The following is a 6,206-nucleotide window of genomic DNA, read 5'->3' as shown; positions in this document are numbered from 1 at the left end:
ATTGTGATGTAACATATTAGCTCATTTTACCTTGGAATATAGTACTCACTGAGTTGCAGCTCACCCCCTGCATACGTTTTTCCAGATGAGCTAGGAGCTAGACTAGCCGCACAGGAGGGCTTTGGATAACGGGGATCAGCGCAAAGGATTTTGGCAAGTAGGCCCACCCATAGTATAGGTAGTAAGTGTTACAATCCTGTTACGACCTGAAACTTTTGTTAGTTGGTTTAGTAGTATGGTTGTAGCTGAACACACTATGGAGAGCATATATGTACATTAGAATCCGTTAGACTCATTATATATTCATGTAGAGCATGCCGAGTTAGTTTAAAGGTTGGATGTGTTGTAGAAGTATCCTATATATATATATGAAAGCTTTTCGTTCAGTCTGTGTTACAAGATGGTTGCAATTGAGAAATCTTTGAGAGTTTTATGCATATATCTGAATTGGTTAGGTCATTATATGTTTATATAGAGCTTGTTGGGGTGGTTTAATGTATTGAGAATTAGGGAAATAGATTATACGTATATGAGTTGCGTATATGATAATGGATATTAAGGAATAGAGGGGAAACTCGGCTATAAGTTTCGGGTCGTGACAGGCATGAAGTCGAGCATTAGGACATGCACGTGCTAGTTGGACCAAGTAAAAGAGCACGACCCAAGCGAATCGAACAAGCCATGCAAAGGATGATATTGCACATCCTTAGAAGAAAAGTCGAGCTCTTGGGCGGGCTGCATGTGGAACAAGAAGCCACGACCGTTCATATCCTAAAAATCTATTTAAAAGATGATCACAGTTCAAAGGGCTGAATTTAGTTGTTTTTCAATAACTTGGGCCTATTTTATTTTTGGGCTCATTACACTTAGGATTTATTTTAGCCCAGTCCATTAGCCCAATTAGGTTATCAGCTAGTATCTCTCTATAAATAGGCATGTGGCATCCCTATATATGGGAGATCAGTTTTCATTGAACTTTGTGAAAGAGGTTTTCTCTGAGTTGTTCTTCAGCAACTTCGTCGATATTACAAATGTGGTGACTTGTGATTCCCAACATTTATAATATTAGTTTCTAGCTCCTTATAGCTAGTGGGTCAATATTCCATATTATAATATTGGTTTCTGGCTCTTTATAGTCAGCGGGTCAATATTCTCTATCCTTGAAACCTTCATTAGACGATCCCGGGTTTGATCTCATTCTATTGTTGTTGGGTCTCGCGATAGGTTCGTCGAAGTTCGCATCATTTGGCTCCAATCCGAGGTAAGAATTTTTCATGGTCTAGCCAGTTTTTACAGGCAATTTGTGCAGGATTTTAGTACTTTGGCTACTCCATTGACGGAAATGGTTAAGAAATATATAGGTTTCAAATGGGGAGTAGAGCAAGAGCAAGCATTTAATTTGATTAAGGAAAGGCTTTGTTCTGCACCTTTATTGGTTTTACCTGATTTTTCGAAAACTTTCGAGATTGAATGTGATGCTTCCGGGATTGGAATAGGTGTTGTTTTGATGCAGGAAAAACGATCGATTGCCTACTTTAGTGAGAAGCTAAACGGAGCCGCTTTGAATTATTCTACATATGACAAGAAACTCTATGCTTTGGTCCGCGCTTTGGAAACGTGGCAGCACTACTTGTGGTCGAAGGAATTTGTCATACACACGGACCATGAATCATCGAAGCATTTGAAAGGGCAAAACAAGCTGAATCGGAGACATGCCAAATGGGTGTAATTCATAGAGATGTTTCCATACGTGATTCAGCACAAGCAAGGAAAGGAAAACGTAGTAGCTGATGCATTATCACGGAGGTATGTACTTATCTCTACTTTAAATGCTAAATTTTTTGGGTTTGAACATCTTAAGGAGTTGTACATGCAAGATTCTGACTTTGGTGCTATATATAGTGCATGTGAAAATGGTGCATTTGGTAAGTTCTATAAGCATGACGAATTCTTATTTAGGGAGAATAAGCTATGCATTCCTAATTCTTCTATGCGTGAATTACTTGTGCTTGAGTCGCATGGTGGAGGTCTTCTGTGATATGATCCAGCTAGAGGACCCTTCGCACGGGCTTGAGGAAGAATCCAAGGATGACAAGGTCGGGCATGAAGGCGAGCTTTAGGAAAAGCATGTGCCAGCTAGAGCAAGTACAAGAGCACAAGCCAAGCGAATCCAACAAGCCATGCAAAGGCTGTTATCGCATGTCCATGGAGGAGAAGTCGAGCTCTTGGGCGGGCTGCATGTGGAACAAGAAACCACGACCGTTCATATCCTAGAAATCTATTTAGAAGATGATCACAGATCAAAGGGCTGAATTCAGTTGTTTTTCAATTACTTGGGCTTATTTCATTTTGGGCTCATACACTTAGGATTTATTTTAGCCAAGCCATTAGCCCATTTAGGTTATCAGCTAGTATCTCTCTATAAATAGGCATGTGGCCTCCCTAGAAAAGACATATCAGTTTTCATTCAACTTTGTGAGAGATGTTTTCTCTGAGATGTTCTGCAGCAACTTCGACGATATTGCAAATGTGACAGCTTGTGATTGTTCGGTACACTTTGATATTATTGGTTATTGTTTCTTCATAAACGGGTCAATAATCATTGTCTTGATATTGTTGGTTCTTGTTTCTCTATAAACAACGGGTCAATAATCGTCTTTATCTAAATCTGTGTTTGGCGATCTGGGAGTCGATTCAAGTTGGTCGTCGGGTTTCACAATCCTTCGTGAGGTCCGCATCATTATGGGTCATTTCAGGGTAGTTAAGACTTTGGATATTTTGAGAGAACATTTCTTTTGGTCACATATGAAGAGAGATGTGGAGAGAATTTGCTCTAAATGTGTTACTTGTAAGAAGGCGAAATCAACAGTCAAACCCCATGGAATGTATATGTCTTTACCTATTCCTAATGAGCATTGGACTGATATATCTATGGATTTCATCCTAAGATTGCCTAGGTCTAATAAAGGACGAGATTCCATTTTCGTAGTTATGGATCGATTTTCTAAGATGGCTCATTTTATTCTATGCCGCAAAACTGATGATGCCACACATATTGCTGATTTGTTCTTTAGGGAGGTAGTGTGATTGCATGGGATACCTAAGACCATAGTTAGTGATCGGGATGCTAAGTTGAGTCATTTTTTGCGCGTCTTGTAGGGAAAGTTATGAACTAAATTGTTGTTTTCAGCTACTTGTCATCCTCAAACGGATGGGCAAACCGAGGTGGTTAATAAGACATTGTCCACTCTTCTTCGTACAGTCATAAAAAGGAATTTGAAGTCTTGGGAAGATTACATACCGTTTATTGAGTTTGCTTATAATCGTACAGTACATTCTTCTACTAACTTCTCACAATTTCAGATTGTGTATGGTTTTAATCCATTAACACCTTTGAGTCTAATCCCTTTGCCTATGAGTGAGATTGATAGGGTTGAGCCGGACTCCGAGCATGAGGACAAGTTGCATATTTCTACCGGACTGGTCACCAGAGCACGTGCCAAGAAATTGGAGCAAGCCTTGCAGAACTTATGGACGCATATTGATAGGGTTGAGCCGGACTCCGAGCATGAGGACAAGTTGCATATTTCTACCGGACCGGTCACCAGAGCACGTGCCAAGAAATTGGAGCAAGCCTTGCAGAACTTATGGACGCGTATTTGGGAAGAGACACGCAGTTCGAGAGATGAACAAGTCGACTCGGGGTTGATTTTGGTCATCAAGAGTGCTGAACCTTATTAGTACACATCGGGGCATTAAAGGATGACCACAAATATCTCAAATCTGGTTGGGATATGCCTTCTAGAAGATGGCCACCAAATCTGGTTGGGATATGCCTTTTAGAAGATTACCACCAAATCTGATTGGAATATGCATTTTAGAATATGTTAGGAACTTGTGCTTTCCTTAGTTGTCTTATAAGCTCTTCCTTAGGTTATTTTTTCACAACTTTCTGCCATTTTCTAACTTGTGTGATATATATTTTCTAAATTGTTCTTGTTGAACTTATGCTTCAAGGGTTGCAAGTCGATTACTTGTAGTTCTTAAGCTTCGTATAATATTGGTTTCTAGCTCTACATAGCTATGGGGTCAATATTCCACCCTTCGAAATCTCTATCTTGGATGATCCGAATTTGATTTCATATTATTGTTGCTGGGTTCCACGACGGGTTCGACGGGGTTCGCATCATTTTGGTATCAGAGCTTAGGCTCCAAATTGAGGTTTCATTTATCCTTGTTCTTTCCTTGTTCATCATTCTGGAATTTTTAGATCAATCTTCCATTTCTATCATTCCATTTAGTCTTGATTGATCTGTTCATAGCTATCCAAAAAAAAAATCGTCCAAAAAAAAGAATTAAAAGAAAAAGACAAAAAGGGTCGAAGTAAAAAAAGAAAAAAAAGGAGAAAAGGATCTGAAGTGGGCGAAGAATTTATTGAACAATTTGTTATCTTTGTCTTTGAACAATTTATCACGCGTGTCCGTCACGCATCCCTGGGAAAGTGGACACTCCCAAGCCGCGCATGTAGGCGCACGCATACGTGCCCCGACGAGAGCAGATTCGAGTCCGTACAATAATATTACGCTATTTTTCATATTGTGATTGGTGAGAACTCCAAGAGTCACTCAATCATAAGGTAAGTCATACATTACATCGTCCGAGACTTTGATTCGGCTTTTATAGTTTATATAGACTAGTTGATACTCTCGTGTTGCACGAAAAATTTGTCAATTCTTATATGATCGAAATTGGATAATTTAACGCATATGATGTACAAATGAATTTAGATAAAAGGGTAAGTGGACATCATAAATACTAAAAATAATAGAACTGTATGTTATGATAAAACAAAGGGAAAATGACACTGTTGGTCCTAAAACTTTGCCATTTTTTGACATTGAGTCCTAAAACTTTCAAAATGAAAAATTAAGTCCTAAAGGTTTGGAAAAAGTGTCAACAATGGTCCTATCCGTCAACCGACGTTAATGTCCCGCCTATGTGGCGTTAACGCCGTCCATTTCGGCGACGTGGCTGTTAGTTTGCTGACATGGCACATTGGACCGACCGGATTACTCGAAAACCCGTGATTCTACTCGGCTCGAAGCAAGACTCGAAAGCACCAAACCTGACCTGAATCCATTCCCTCCTAAACCCTAATTCCCTCCCCCCTGATGGATGGAAGCAAAACCCGAAAGCACCAGTGCTTCTAGGGATAAGGTCAATAGCTCCCTGTTGTTCGTAGAGCTTCCATGTTGTTCATTTAGTTTTCTTGCGATTCTTACACTAGAACGTTAAACTTCCTTTATAATAAAAAAAACTTGATAAAGTAGAATAAAAAAATTCATCTCCCGCTCCAGAAAATTCATCTCCCTCCCCTGGTCACCATGTCTGATAGCTTGAACATTTTCTAGCTTGATACTCTCTGCCTCAGGCCTCTGCTTTTGAAGAGGAAGAAGAAAGAACAGATGATGATGAACGAGATGACGATGAACAGGAGTCATTTCAATCCAGTCGTTTCAATTCAATCCATTCTTGGAGTCAAATAAAGACAAAATTACAAGGAAAAAAAAAGAATGGAAACAAAAATGTTCATCATCCACCAGCATTAAAGAACAGAGCCTTCATTCAAACCTCACATTTTTCTTCAACAAGAAACTGAAAATGTTGCCAATACTGCAGAGGCAAGCTTCAGAAATCCAAAGCACTAAACACCGCCCCTCTCAGCACACTCATCGACTCAAACCCAAAGCTAATAATCCCCACAAGTATAGTCGACATCAAAGGAAATACATAGAGACTCGATAGCAAGATAACTTAAACCTGATCTAACTGAGTCAGTGGGGAAAAAAAGGGGAATGAAAATCGACCGTGAAACCTTCAAAAGATCCAAACTTTCGCAACCCCAAGATGTCAATTCGATCAATCTTATGAACCCTAATTTCTATCAGCTGTCAAGGTCAATCCTGTAATAGATACAATCTTAGAAGCTTCCTCAGGTCACTGGTCGCGTCAACGGAGCCCACTGGTGCTGTCTTCTTGACGCAGAACGCTGGCACCGGAAGTGAGTTGGGCGGCAGCGAGCCCTACGGCATACTCGCTCAACTGGGTTGCAACCTCCTTTTGAGCCGGGGGATTAGCTCGGGCAAGCTCGGCGGGTGCTCCGTTCAGTCGACCAACCCGCTCCTGAGCTGGCCTTTTCAGACATC

The sequence above is a fragment of the Punica granatum genome, chromosome 6 (assembly GCF_007655135.1).
Source record: "Punica granatum isolate Tunisia-2019 chromosome 6, ASM765513v2, whole genome shotgun sequence".
Classification (NCBI taxonomy): domain Eukaryota; kingdom Viridiplantae; phylum Streptophyta; class Magnoliopsida; order Myrtales; family Lythraceae; genus Punica; species Punica granatum.
The sequence above is the reverse complement of the archived record's forward strand: the minus strand, read 5'-3'. Positions refer to the sequence as shown.